We start from the raw sequence: 15,433 nt of genomic DNA on the forward strand, positions 1-15,433 counted from the left end.
CATACATACTCTAGAAAAGCTAATCAGATATGGAAGTTCAACATTTTTGTTTTACAATTTTGCATATTGGTAAGCCACATTCTACGCTTACGCCATCTGAAATATGTGAATATAACATGATTTTCTGTTGTTACGATTCAATGTGTTAAAATATGTAGCAGAAAGAAGCGACACCAACAATTTAAGTAAAATAAAGAAGTTGTTTATTTCTTTACAAAGTGCAAATTCATGAGACACTAGCAGTATTATGAAATAAATAGCAAATGTCCTATCACTAGTCCATAAATATAGAATGTTTCGAATGAATAGCAATAGTAATGAATGTTCTGATATACCACAGTGATGCATCCAGAATGTCTTTGAATGAGTTCACAATAATCCAAAATATCGTGTTAGTCCAATAGTAAATGAGCATTTTAGTAATTCCAATTAATATTCTAAATAAATAATTCCTGTCGAATTATATCTGAGCACAGCTGTAAACTATGATCACAAATGGATTTGCAGAGACTGACCAGGAACAGGAATTAATTATTTGTTGATCAAATCTCCATTTATTCAAATTTTCATTTAAACTATAACGTAATAGAATTGTAAACAAGAATTTGTGTGTGTGTCTGTGTGATTTGGATTTCTAACGTAACTTTAACAATTTTTCCGTCATATCGCTACGATGTCTGCATTGTAGCAGTTTATAGTGCTGTCTAGCATTAGGGCATCATGCCGCACACATGTAGCACGATGTCCCACCCAGTCACATTAACATGACACCAGGCCGACCAGTCCTAACACTAACCTCCTAATGCTGAATGTTAAGCGAGGCAGCTGTTAGTACCATTTTGTTAAGTCTTTGGTATGACTCGGCAAGGGTTCGAACCCACGGTCTCCTGCTTCCGAAACGGACTGACCTTGAGCGCAGATGCTAGTAAATGTGTTGTTTACAACTTATAACCATTGTCAAAAAGTGAGCTATGTAAACATGATTTTTAGAACTATCAGCAGTTAAGCACAAAGTAGAAATTAAGTACACACAACACTCTTAAATAATGTGTGAATTTGCATGTGCTGTAAAATTGCTGTAGCCTCCCCCCCCCCCCCCCGAAAAATTGAAATGACGTCCTGCTATTACTATCTCTCTAATCTGTTATTCAGCCTGAGCCAGCGCGTTGATATTTGCATGAATCAAGTTTTGCCCCCCCCCCCTCGAAAAAAGTTGAAATGACGTCCCTGGTGCCAAAGCCGTCAAGAAATCTCTGCCCCAAAAGCAACAGTCAAAGGCAGCAGAAGCGAACGGGATAACCCAGTAAGCTCGACGGAAAAAAAAATACCAAATAATATAAACACGTACATATCTGTTTAATAGCAGCATGTGTAATGTCTCTTAATTTATGCAATTTATACCTAATACATTTTTCCGCTAAATTGTCTAAATGTTAACATCTGTTATTTGAATAGCGACATTAAGGTTACGGTCTATTAAGAACAGATGATTCATTTTGTACAAGCTGACGCACGAAGTGCTCAACTAACCTTAGCACTAATATTTTTCTATCAGATAACAGAGAAAAAGGAAAGGCCAAAGAGTACGTGCAGAAAAGTATTAGAGCTCAATATACACTACCTGTTATGATTTTGATAAACACCGTCTGTTTTTAATTTCTGATTGCATTCAGTATTATTTTCCTCTGATGGACCGAACCTTGTCACAATGCTGTGTCCAGTGATTTTATATAATTTTCGTGTAGGCAGATACGTGTCATAAGAGGAAGGAAAAAACAGCTACTAAGCTGTAAGAATGGCAAAGTTCGTATATACACAACTATACTTCAACATACAGAATACGCGTTTGGTGTGTGCTGGTTTTAAAGGCAAGTTTTACACATCATGCGTGTGAAGTCGGAGCTAAGCGCCTTTACCAAAGAACTACAGAGGCAGCCGAATGGGGCTGCACAAGCGTGTATGGAATACGCGACTCTTAATTACGAATCTAGCGCCTAACAAAGTGAGTTAACGCAGCTATCTATTTGTTACGAAATGCAATGTGTCTTTTCTTTATCTAAAAATGGGACAAAATCCTTGCCTCTCAGCTATTTAGGTGAAGTTGCAGTACTTTTTTGTACAGCTAGTTAAGAGTTTCTCAGGGTAAGAGCACGCCAGAATTATCTAACTGCAGCTGGAATAGAACCAGGCCGATACATATATACTCGGATTCCTGGCCCGCACGACCGCGTGCCCTTTGTTTAGTTATGAAGCCTGTAACTGTTATATCCTTAGCACTGTTCCATATATGCTCTGAGATATAGAAATAGATGTGGAATACATTGGGATCTACAGCTTTTACTTGCATGTGAAGTTTTATGGCTGAGGACTTTTATTATTTGCTGTTTCTTGTACTACCAAGGTTAGTATTTCATTTATTAACTCTTTATAGCAGAATTTCCTTTATAATTCAGTAAATTGTAATGGACTCAGACCTATTTATTCTTAATATGTAAACAACATTTATCGTATAGTAGGCATTTAATGTCTGCAAAGCTTGTCGATAGACTGCTTCAGAGACTCGCTGGAATATGTTCCCGATTTCTCTTTGAGCCCGATATATGTCGATAGATGAAATCAGCTCTAATAACTAATTTAATAGAGTGTGACATATTACATACCGTTCAGTGACAGTTAGGAATTCGATATGACCAACAATGGAAGAAATCTTGTCACCTTGTATGTATGTATGTATGTAAACATATATATTGAAATGTATATTTTCTACAATAAGAACCGTCATAGTATGCATTATCCTTTTGATACCATCGCTTGGTTGCAATCATTATAACATGCAACATCTTGCAACTTTAACTCCCAAGTGTAAGTCTTTACTCCAACTGTATTTATTTTCATTTAACGTTAAAGGAATATTCCACCTCAAAATAAATTCTTGCACTTCGAAACGAAACAAAGCTTGGACAAAATATTTCTAAGAAAACTAGTTTTTGAAATGAGGTTGTTTGGTGTGGGGGTAAAATTTAACAGTAGAATAGAAGAAGAACTATACATTTATAAAATCAGCAATACACTGGACTCTAATGGCATCGAAAATACATATCTGGGTGGATTTAGTTGTGAGTGAACCATTATTTTCATTAATTTAAATTGAAACACTGAAAGATGTTTAAAAAAATCTGAATGTATGATGTTTATCTGTTTCTGTTTATAACTGATAATTAAACATAAGTAGTTAAGTGGGATACCGTAGCCTCAATGGGAATTAACATTACAGACACCCCTGGGAACGTATAGCCTCAATGGAAATTTAACATGCAAAAAAATCGTGGGAACGTATAGCCTCAAGGGAAATTAACATGGAGAAAAATCGTGGGACGATATAGCCTCAAGGGAAATTAACATGGAGAAAAATCGTGGGACGATATAGCCTCAAGGGAAATTAACATGGAGAAAAATCGTGTGACGATATAGCCTCAAGAGGAATTGAACATGGGAATAGGGGACTGTATAGCGTCAAAAGGAATTTAAACAGGGTGGGACTGTATAGCGTCAAGGGAAATTGAACATGGGATTTTTTTTTTTTTAATTTTTTTTTAAAAAAGGGGTAGGCAATCGAAAGTCATTCTCTTTTCGAGAAATGTGGGTGGCCATGAAAAGGGCCTTTGGTTTTCTTCTGCTTCTAATTTTTTCTATTTCTCCACCAACTTCTTATTTTCTCGCCCACACTCTTTCTCTTCTTTTCTTTCTTTTTTTTCTCCTCCTCTTCTTTCTTCTTCTCCTCCTCTTCTTTCTTCCTGTTCTCATTTTCTTCTTCTTTTTCAATTTTTTCATTCCATTCTCTTATCCTTATCCTTTCCTCTTCATCATCCTTCTCCTCCTTTATTTCTTTCATCACACCACTTATCATGTCCTTTGCTTTTCTTAAGTTATTAATCTCCATCTTTACTCGATGGGGACTATAGGAATAGTGGTCTTCATTTAGTCTCACTAGCATTTGTTCCATCATGCCCAAATTGTCTAGGACGTCTTGCAATGTTTGCATTTTATCCAGGTGGTTTGAAGCCATCTTCTCTGTAGAATGGTTTGAACGACGAATACTGTGGGTTCTTATACGAAAAGCGCGGACGTGATGGAAAACATCCCCCTAAGACATAAAATTGATCTTACCTAGATCATGACCAAACAACGCGCGGACGTGAAGGAAAACATCCCCTACTTTTCTCATTTCATATGATCTACTATCCACATACGTGAACCATCAATAAAGAAACCCCTAATCTACTATTTACACACGAAAATCATTATAACTAAATCCATAATCTACTATCCACACAATCTTACGTGAGCTTTTACAAAACCCTAACTATACTCTCCACATACGCTAAGAAACAATAAACAAACCCATAATCTACTATTCACACAAACGTACGTGAGCGCTTACAAACACAAACACACAAACACATACCCTCACACAAAAAAGAGTCAGTGTTTATATTCACACTACTCTACCTACACACATTGGCAAATTGATGGTTATTTCTTTTCTAGAGTATTGGGTAGCCCTTAAAAGGGCTGTTTGTTTTTGAACTCCAGATGTACCTATCTAATGTTGGCACCTTCCTGGCCTGGCACCACACACGCATCTTCTACTCCAATCTTTCCAGTTGACTCGTTTGACTGGGAGCGCAGAGGGAGGATGATTAGCTTCATCACCCCAATCCTCTGTCTCTGGTATCTTGTAAGCCATCCTCTCTCCTATTTTCTTTTCCTCCTCTTCCCTCTGTCTTCTCTCCTCCTCTTCCTTCTTTATTCTTTCCTCTTCTACTATAGCCTCCGCGGCCAGTTCATTTAACAGGCGCCTGACATATTCCAGATGTATCTGGAGTTCAAGAAGTTTGCTTATTCTGGTATTCATTCTGGTGTTGATCAATCAACAAGGGTAGCTGGACTGACGAGTGACTTTTAATTTATACTAAAAGCGCGGACGTGAAGGAAAACATCCCCCTAAAACATAAAATTGATCTTACCTAGATCATGACCAAACAACGCGCGGACCTAAAAGAAACACTCACTCACTTTTTTATACTACCCATTCCTATTCTAAAAGATTTTTCATTAATCACTTCAATATACTATTCACATACGCAAAGCAATCCAATCAAACCCCCAGATCTACTCTCCCCACACCTCTAACAACAAAAAAGACATGATCTTAATCTACTATCCACACCAACGTACGTTAGCACTTACAAACACACAATCTTATACACAAACACATACACTCACACTATGAAAAAAAGAGTCAGTGTTTATATTCACACTACTCTACCTACACACATTGGCAAATTGATGGTTATTTCTTTTCTAGAGTATTGGGTAGCCCTGAAAAGGGCTGTTTTTTGTTTGCTATGGCAATCGTTTAGTTTCTAAGAATGCGTCGTCCTCTGAGGATAGACTTTCTGACGATAGGTCTGCTTCTTCGGAAAGAGAAGAAGAACTCTTTGGTGTCGATACGACAATCGACAAAGCCTCTGTCAGGTTCAGGTTCCTGCTGCTGCTGCTGTTGTTGTTGTTGTTGCTGTTGCTGCTGTCTCTGAAGTCTGTACTTCTCTGTCCATTCTTCTTTCTGCCTGTTCACTTCTTCTCTGAAGAGCTCTTCTATCAGGTCTTCAGTGACTTTTAGCATTCTCACATTCTCTATCTCTTCAGCTTTCGGTATCAGACTGTGTCTGACCCTATGCAAATTCACGTAGGCTTCGTTTAGCTTAGCTAGTTTGGAGCACATCTTCGTAGGAGGATAAGTCGACAATGGATGGTTAGACTGGAAAACTGCCCCGGTTCTTAAAGTCAAAGCGCGGACGTGAAGGAAAACATCCCTCCACGGTTTTCGAGCCGGAACGTTCAATGAGTGACATGAGAGGGATATTAAGAAGTCAAAGAGCATGAATCCAACATTCTTATAGCCAAACAAACGACAAAGGCATTTTTTTTCAAAACACAACATTTTTTATTCAAAAATCACTTAACACTAACCAACAACTCTAACATTTTTTTAACAATAATCCAACATTATAACATCAAACAATTTTTTAAAAATGACAAACATTTTTTCAATTTACAGTCTACCTTAAACAGGGCTGACAACGTTGTGAATGAAATTGTGATTTCCACTGTTGGAAGTCATTAGGCCATTGATGGACACTACGTTTCCTAGCTTGGGACAAAAGATAAGCATAATGGTCACAAAACCATCGATCTACTTTCACATCGTTTCTAGAAGAAGAACGAGGATCAAAATGAGTCACTAAATGTTCTAAGGAATAGCCCAGCCTGCGATGATGCAGAAAATACACACAATATTGTCCACACACCAAGGAATCTGTGCCTTGTAATTTCACATTATTGAATCGGGTGGTCTGAGCATTTCTTCTCATAAAGTCGATGATATCGTCTTCCAAAGGGGGCAATCCATACGAATCAAAATATTCCACACATCCTTCTTGAGGAAAGTAGACGGCTACCCAGTGGGTTCCTGGGAGATGACTTTCGTCCGTGTTGATCACATAAGCTAGATGGTTTTGAGGTTTGCGATGAGGGAGTTCATCTTTAGCACAGACGACAGGATTCCAAGAAGACGTAGACGAACTGTGGTTCAAAAGGTAATAAAGTTCCCAAGTATCCATGTTTTTTCTTCTTCTTCACAGGTAATAATATGTCATCAATTCGACCCTGACTTTTTGCTTGAAAATGTCTGACAAATAACCGTTTCTTCGTTTCGTTTCCTCACTTTGATTCAGGAGAGCTTCGATACGATGGATCTCTTGAGTGGTTAATGGTGGACAAGAATGTTCACGCAAGTCTTTATACCACTGGTGCAACACGTCTTCGTCCGAGATGAGACTCCAAGCCTCGTCCAGATACTCGTCCAATTTTTCTTCTTGACTCAACATCAGGCATTTATCATGTTGAATTTGACTGGGATGATCGTTTTGACATCCATAGCAATTTTTCTTGATCAATTCCGTCATTTTTTCGACCAAGTGTTTGGCAAAACATGAGACTAAATGGGCTTCTTGTTCTGGCCATCTTGACTTCATCATGATCACTTCTTCCACAGTCTCCTCACATTTCATCTCTAAAGTTTCTCCACTAGGTAAAGAGGGATAACAGTCTTCCATGGCTTCTAATAGTCTAGAATGACTTCTCTCAAACTGTTGATTTCTATCGTATTGTCAAATTCTGCATACAGGATGACGTTCACTGTCTCAGTTAGAGATTCTGCAAACTGAAGTTCCACACGAATCTGACCAGATTTTATAGGGTGGAAATGTCCCTCGTCGCTGCCTTGGTCTGGAGTGAAATCAAAAGCCCACAAAGCATAGCCTCCTGCATAATCCTCGTACGTAATACCGTGAGTGGTGTTGGTTCCTAACTGCCCCGTGGCTTCGTACAGGGACAAGTACGACCTCAAGTAATTCTTCTTCTCAAAGTCAGGTTCGAAAGGTCGGGTACACAAGGTTTTGCCATCGCGACTGACTTCAATCTTGGACACTTTGTAATGTTTAAACTCAAAAGGATTTTGATCGTGGACTCCGTTGAAGGCTCTATTCTCGACCATACCAAGGATTAAACGTTTGGGTAACTGCCCTTGGAACAGATGATCTTCGATTATGGATCGCTGTCCCTTGGGAATGGTGAAGGTTTTCACTTCCACGCGTCGTATGGGATACTTGGCAGTCGTTCTGCTCAACGTCTGACTAATGTCGTTTCCCACTTTAGGTAACACTTCCACACGACGTATGTAGAGTCTGGCTTCTTGGATGATGGTTTTGTAATTGTCACTATCAGCCACTAAATGGAAAGTGACGCTGCTACGATTCAGTCTCAGGCGAACATTCACCCCGTTCAGCAAATACTTTTCTTGCAACCACATGTCCAAATGCAAACGATCCATCAGTTCTAAACTCTGGCCATTTTTGATTTTGACTCTTCGTTCTACAAATCCCTCATTGTAGTCTTTTTTTGTATCAATTTCCAATTTGTCAAACTCGCCTGCATCGTCAGCTTCCCATAACACACAAGCATTGAGACGAGTGTTTTTGGCGTCTATTCCGTACGTCAAGAGATTTTCCAGGTAGGCACGGTAGGGTAAGTATCCATGCTGCTACTGACTAGTTTGTTATTCAAGTACAAGTCCACTCCGCTAAACAAGGAATGCATGGAATTGTTGACGGGAGCTACTGGCTCGTCATCTATTACACCGCCTCTTTTATCAAGAACTTTGACTTTCAGGTACAAGTAACTGCTGTTCAAATCGATGTAATCTTCGGGCTGACCTTTGATTTCAAACTCGATGGGAGCGGAATTTGTCAAAGAGGAGACAGGGTGAAATTCCACCCATTGGGATTCTTGCATGGTCATCATAGTGGGTGACATGGCAAACAGATCCAGTTCCGACTTGGAACAGGCTCAAGACTCTCGGTGCATCATTTTTTTTGTGTCTCAATAATCGAAAACGTCTAAGTCTCGAACGGTTTATCTTTTCTTTGCCTTTCTAGCTTTAGACGTTTGAAGTCTGGTGAAAGGGTGTTTTCTTCGTCGTCTCTTTCTGCCTTGTCCTTGCTGAATGCCTGACTCGGTAGCGTGCAGGGCATTTATAGGTGTTTCTCGTCGGCTCAAAAGGTCTTTGCCGGTTTGCAACAAGACATTTTTACCTGCCCTCAAGAAGGCTTCTGTGGGGTTTTGTTTGTCGATGATGAAATTTTGGAGAAATTCGTTGCCGTGTGTCAATGCCGCATCTTTCAAGGCGTGCAATCCGCGTGTCACCATCGCTTTCAAGACTGGGGCCACCGAACGAAAGGCTGATTTTAACATATCTCCTAAACCGTGTCCTCGCTGTCGAGCAACCCCTCGGTACACTGGATACATGACTTACGAGTCGTGAGAGAATCGTTTTCGAAAATGGAGTTTCACTGTGACTTTCCCTTTGGTGAATGGAATATTTTGTCCCAGATCTCCTTTTATAGCAATGTTGACCGTGTCCAAATAAGATTTGCTGACGGGCAAATAGTGAGGATGTACAAATTCGCGGTGGACGTGATAAGTGTTTCCACCTTCCTCGTCAGCGAGCGTGGCAGAATCCACTTTGAAAGGAATGACACGCAGTAACGGTACGGAGGTGTGTCCCACCACGTTGTACTCCACCACATCGGAGTACACAAACATCAAATTCAGTCCTTGGTTCAGTTCTACTGGGGTACGAAAGAACTTGCTAAAAGAATCGTTGTCGGAAATGACTAGCAATTCGTTTTTCTTCATCATGGCCATCCTCATGTCCATGTCCCCGCCCAACATGTCAAACAATTCAGGACAAAATAAGAAAGACAACATTTTGTGCCCCTCAGGAAATTTCATCAGGAAGCGACGAGCTACTTTGTGGTACTCCAGGGTGACACTTTTTCTGACACTCTCCAAAGCTTTCAGAAACACGACATTAAACCTAGAGCTTATGGTGCTGACCAAATGTTGACCACTAAAATAATAGCCTGGGGGAATGATCAAACGATAGGTCGTCTTTTGAGTTTCTGGGTTATATATTTTGTGGTCATATTTGACGTGGGTGTTCAAGAACTGTTGCATTTGCTCGTCATGAACTTCCACTGAAAAAAAATTTTGATTGGGAAGGACATTGAGGACTTGAGTCGGGTGAATGATTTCTACCAAAGCCACTTCCCAATGGGCTTCGTGATCTAATGGGATGGCCTGAGGTAATTTGGCCGTGTAACAGCACAACGTGTTATTGGGAAACACCTCCATGGAACTGTCACTGGGTAAGGTTAAGTAAAATTGGTTAGTATGACTCATAATTCCAGAGTTCTGTGGCTGTCCGAGGGGTTACTGGACGTCAGAGGCGTGTCTCCGCCCAAAATGGGGTTGTTGTTGTTGTTGTTGGAGTGGTGACTGGCACTGGCACTGGACACAAGGTTCCCGGGGTTCCCGTTCGAGGAGAATTTCAGGGAGGGATTAGGAAGCAGGTAACCGATGCAACTGCTCAATAAAATGGTCCACAATTGTTTGTCTCCTTGTTGCAAACTCAAATTGGCAATGGCTGCCCCGATGACACAATACACCACGAAGATTTGGCAGAAAAAGACGATTTGCGTTTTAGGCACACGTTCTCCACACCACACCCACAAGGGTTGCTTTTGTAAATCTTGCAGAGAAGAACTAGGTCAAGGAGTGGTCGACGTAGCTGCGTCTGTGTGAAAGGGCATGATGGTCACTTCTTTTTATAGTCGATGACTTGTGAAGCGTCGATCCAAGAATCAAAACTGGGTGGATATCCTTTCCAAAGTACTTTGACTTCTTTGACACGTCGTTTGCCCACTTTACGGGTTCTGCGTTCGAGAATGCTTTCGATGTCGTACACGTCGTCTTCTTTTTTGGTGACACGTTGTAACTCGGGCAAATAAAACGTTCCTTTGAGTACTTCTCCGTTCATGTCTTCCAATTTATAGACGGCAGGATGACGGCCATGCACTCGTCCAGTGACACGAAACAATTCGGTCGTCCAGTTAGGTAAATAACCTTTGTCGAAAGTGCGTTTGGTTTTGCCAATGCGCACCCAATCTCCTACGGTCAACTCTCCACTTTTCTTGGGGATAGCCCTTGTCGGGGACGTACCAAACAGGCGCTCAAACACCAGTACTTCGTTGTCGGGAGTCACTTCTTGCGGGGCACGTCCGATGCTTCGATGGTAAGATTGGTTATACGCTTGCACCAGGTACGGTAAGATGTCGATGTACTTCAGAGTGTGGTGATGCGTAAAATATTTCCACATGCGTTCTTTCAAAGTGCGTTGAAAACGTTCCACGATGCTGGCTTTGGTTTCTGGATTCTCGGTGGTAAAAAAATGAATGTCACGTTTCTTTAATTCTTTTTGGAAAGCTTGGTTCAGAAATTCGGTGCCTTTGTCCGTTTGCCATCGAAGTTGGTGACGACCGCTTTGTTTCAACACTCGTTGCAGGGCTCGCACTAACTCGCTGCTGGATTTGGAAGTCAAGGGTACGACCCAGGCAAACTTGGAAAAGACGTCGATGACACAAGACAAATATTTGTAGCCACGATTGTAGCTGGCCAAATGAGAGACATCGGCTAAATCGGCTTGCCATTGATGATCGATGCCTTCCACTCGGGTGCGACTTCTGGCAAACTTGCGTCGAATGGGTTTATGTAAAGTGTAGGTAGCTTGTTCTTGTAACCATCGTTGCACTTGAGGTAAACAGAGACTTTTCAGTCGAGTTTTGGTAGCACGATACAATTTTTGAACTCCTGCGTAACCTGCAGGATGGGAGGGATCGTAGTAAATGCTGGCTAAGACTTTTTCCATTTTTTGTGTTTGTGTGTTAATAAGGCAACCACTCTTGGAAGATGCTACTCTTTTTCTCTTGGGGTATTTTTTTTGGATTGTAATGCTTTGCGTGTGCGACCGGCATTAGGTGTCGAGGAGGAGGAGGAGAATGCCTGAACAGGGGATATTTTTTCTTGTTTCACTTCTGTCTTCACCTTCTTTTTCTCTTCTGATGAAGAAGGGGTGGTCATCATCTTTTTAATCCATCCAATTCTGGAGGTAGGAGGTGTTGTTAACTTGCGTACTTTTTCTGGTGGAGTTTGAAACCCTTCCTCTTCTTCTTCTCTTTTATCTGTCTTGGTCACTGGTAATAGTAGTGGTGGTGGTGGTGGTAATGATGGTGCTGGACTTCTCATCAAGGTCTTAAAATCTTTCAGAGTGGGAAGAGCTGTTTCGTCTAAAGCTTTTTTTGAAAGAGTTGCAGTCGTTGCAAGAGTTGACCGTACTTTTGCGATTTTTCTGTTTCGGACAAATCTTGACGATCCATCAAGGTTTGCAATTCGTGTTGTAACTGGGACATTTCGCTCAAATGGGGATTGGGAGGTAAATGCGGGGTGCGTTGTTCTTGCCAACGATGGTATTCCATCCATCGTTTGTAAGGCACTAAAGCTAGTTTTCGTCCTTCCATGGGATGTCAAGGGTCGATTCTGAGATCTTGGGACTCCAGAGGGCCTTTTTATCTTGCTCCCATCAGTCCTCCCAACATGGTTCCCAAGACTCCTTTCAGTAAGGGGCCTAGCAAGAGGGGTAAAATGCCTCCACGTTGGACCAACATCTTCTTCTTTTGTCGGAGGGGGATTTTCTTTTGAACCATTTGACGCAGAACGTGACGATGTTTGCCTAAGCATTGTTTCTGGTGTTTGGACAAAGGGATCGTGCCTTTCAAGACGTTCAAACAACATTCGCACACGGTATCGATGACCTCTTTGGAGGCTGATTGAATGAGTTTTTTTCGTAGAGGTGGAGAAGCTTTGGACAGGACAGATAACATGTCCCCATGTTTGACTAAACGATGAGGCAGTCCTTTCCTTTTCTTTCCTTGGGGTTGTTTAGAAGAGGGATGTTTTCTGGAGGGTGACATCTTTGAGTCTTCAACACCAAAAACACTGATACCCGACTTGGTCACACACCTTTTTTTATACTGGAACGCGTCGCCACTGATTGTCTTTACGTCGTATCAGCTTGAGGACAGGCATGACACGTCGTGCAGGGGTACGTAACGGACTAAATCGAGTCAGTTCTTGCTTGGACAAGTCCAGTAAACTTTGTAACATGCCCGATCTTTCTTGAACTTTGATTTTGGGAGAAGGTACTTTGTGAGCAGCAGCCACTGCCACTAAATTGGAGGGTCCTGCCACTGGGGAAGTTCTTCTTGGGGTCATCAACGGAGAAGTTCTTGGTGTGATCAACGTCTCCAAGTACTCTTCAGTTCTTGGTGACATCAACGGAGAAGTGAATGAACCTGAGGCTGCCGGAGACGCGGTCACCGCCTTTGCAGGTCGTGGTTTGCGAGTGTAAGGTTGCGTCCTGGCCGAAGTGCCTCTCTTGCGACTAGTTTTCTTCTGTGGACTTTTCTTTTTCTGGGGACTTTTTCTCTGTTTCTTTTTCTGGGGGCTTCTTTTCTTTTTCCGGGGTAGTGTCTGGTAAGAGGAGGGTCCCGCCACTGGAGAAGTTCTCCTTGGGGACCTGGTCTTTTTCTTCTTCTTGGGGCTTCGTTTGACTTTTTTCTTGGGGAGAAGTTTGGGGGCATTAGGATCCCATCTTAAGAGAGAGCGAATGATGACCCCTCCTAGAGTACCGCTCCCTCCAGGTTTCAAAATGATTTGTTTTTTGGTTTGAGTGTCGATGCGGGGATCAGCCAGTTGGGTCAAAGCGACTTTGTTTCGATCAAAAAAGCGTTTGGTTTGATGAGGAATCTGAATGATCCCTTGTAGTAATTGACGTGCCGTCACCGTGAACCATCGTAAGACTTCTTTGAGACTAGCTTCTAAGACACGAGCTCGTGTTTGTGGATTTTTTTCTCGACTGATGCCATACAAGGCACGAATCAATTTGACGGGAAGATGCGACTGAAGGGACGTCATGTTGACGTTGTGTGAGACAGACGAAAAGGGTCTGAGGTTTTTATAGATTTTTTTATGTGGAGTGAAATGAAGTCGAGGACGGAGACGTGTACAGGACAGGTCCTTCGTCTTGGCACCAGTGGTGAAACAAGTGCGTACGAAATCGCAAATCCTCGGGGGTCGTAGGTTTCAAATCGACGAGTAAATAGGCGTGTGGAGTTTGAGTGGCATCGTCGTATGCCTGAGTAAGCCAAGGCGTTCCTAACTGTTTGGCTAAGACTTGCACTTGCGATTTATCTCGAGGGTTTTTAAACAAGACCACGTAATGCGCATTGACACTAATGGTGCGATGGGCTTTACTTTGTTGAAACAAATTTTGGGTGATGTAAACGACACTGGCATTACGGTGATGCCCTTTGCGCGTGAACCACAGTTTAATTTCTTCTTCGTCTTCTCCTAACATGTCGTCGAAAATGCCCTTTGCCCTTTGCGCGTGAACCACAGTTTAATTTCTTCTTCGTCTTCTCCTAACATGTCGTCGAAAATGACCAAATGGGTTTGACGGGAGTCAGAGACGATGCCGTCGTCTTCTTTAGGAATGCCTTCCACAAACACGATGGAATCGCCTTGACTTTCTCGCAAGAGGCTGTACGCCGATTGCCACTCTTTGTAACACCACATGATCCGCTGAGGTGGTCGATCGATCAAATGATGTTTATGTTCGATCAAACGTTTGACGAATTCGGTTTTGCCTGAACCGCTAGGTCCAGCAATGAGCATGTTAAAGGGATGGCGAAGATACAAAGCCTCCCAACTGGCACGATCTAAGTGTTCGTCGATGACTTTGACAGTGGAGGAAGAGGGAGCAGAGACAGCAGAGGTAGCCATAGTGTCAGAAATGTCACTTGTGACACGAAAACAAACAAGACAAGAGTTTATATACTTTTTTCAGAACACGTTTATTGAATGTTTTAAATATGAATACGAAAGACAAAAATACATAAAAGCCAAAGGCTTAAGTACAAGGATAACCATTAACGTGGAATAAACACAAGTGTCTGTACAACATGTTTTGGGTAAAGTTCTGACCAGTTCTATAGTAGGGGGTAAGGTCACACAAGTGTCCTCCCGAAAGGGTCTTTCAGGTCTGTCCACAACAGTCCTGTCCTGGGTGACGGGTTCTTCTGGTACCGTCACTAACACAGGTTGAAAAGTAACTTTTTTCCTTGAACAACTCTCGTGCATACTGGGCCACTTCTTGGGTCCAAGCCTCAAAATCCCATTCTTTCCAGGCACGGACATCTGTCCAATGGGGGTGTAAGTCACACGCTACACACACATCGTCATACACGTCTTGGGTAGCTAAAAGTTAACGAATCTTTTTTTCCGGTAGAGGTCGAGAAGTATCCAGATGAAACCGTAAGGCTTTGAGCAAAAGGAGTTTTTCGTGACCATTTAAGGCTATGGGGGTGTGGTAAGTACTGATCGTAAATAGTCCACAAAGAATCGGCTGGTAAACGAAATCCCAGAAAACAAGTCACTAAGACACACACCACTTGTCGACCCAAATTGAATGGATACAGTTCTTGTAATAATCGATGGTAATGATCCACGGTTTGAATATGGTCATTGAGTTCCTTCCACGGAATCTGTTGGATTACATGTGATAAAAGTCGTGGCATGGCAGCCTGTTTTTATAGTCTCTTTGTTTCGAAAAGAATACACGTACTTTCTAGCCAGAGATCTTCGTTTTCCAGTGGGGAATTTAAATGTTGCATACTGTAACCGAAACGTCAGAGATCGTTTAGAAGTTTCCTCTTCCACTAAGTAGATTCCACGTAAAATATGTCGGTAATCCTTTACCTTGTCTTCCTCAATGTATTGCTGTAGGTGAATCTCGAAGTAACCAAAATAATCAACACGTGGATCATCGGGGTCATGGAAGTATTGAACAAGGTCT

At 41.8% G+C, this 15,433-nt stretch overlaps 1 protein-coding gene across 9 annotated transcripts in view; it reads left to right on the forward strand.

Moving 5' to 3' along the window:
* The first annotated feature begins 1,596 nt into the window (after positions 1-1,596).
* The window catches only part of LOC149789869 (uncharacterized), a 186,489-nt gene continuing 172,652 nt past the window's right edge, over positions 1,597-15,433 (forward strand). For 2 of the 9 annotated variants that reach the window (XM_089971863.1, XM_089971862.1), the window contains exon 1: positions 1,604-2,401. The gene's annotated coding sequence lies outside the window, so the exon portion shown is untranslated. Of the gene's footprint in view, positions 2,402-15,433 lie in introns of all 9 variants that reach the window. The other 7 variants (XM_089971864.1, XM_089971865.1, XM_089971872.1 and 4 more) reach the window with 6 other exon arrangements.

This window comes from Sinohyriopsis cumingii, chromosome 10 (genome assembly GCF_028554795.1).
Source record: "Sinohyriopsis cumingii isolate HCF-2022 chromosome 10, ASM2855479v2, whole genome shotgun sequence".
Lineage (NCBI taxonomy): Eukaryota > Metazoa > Mollusca > Bivalvia > Unionida > Unionidae > Sinohyriopsis > Sinohyriopsis cumingii.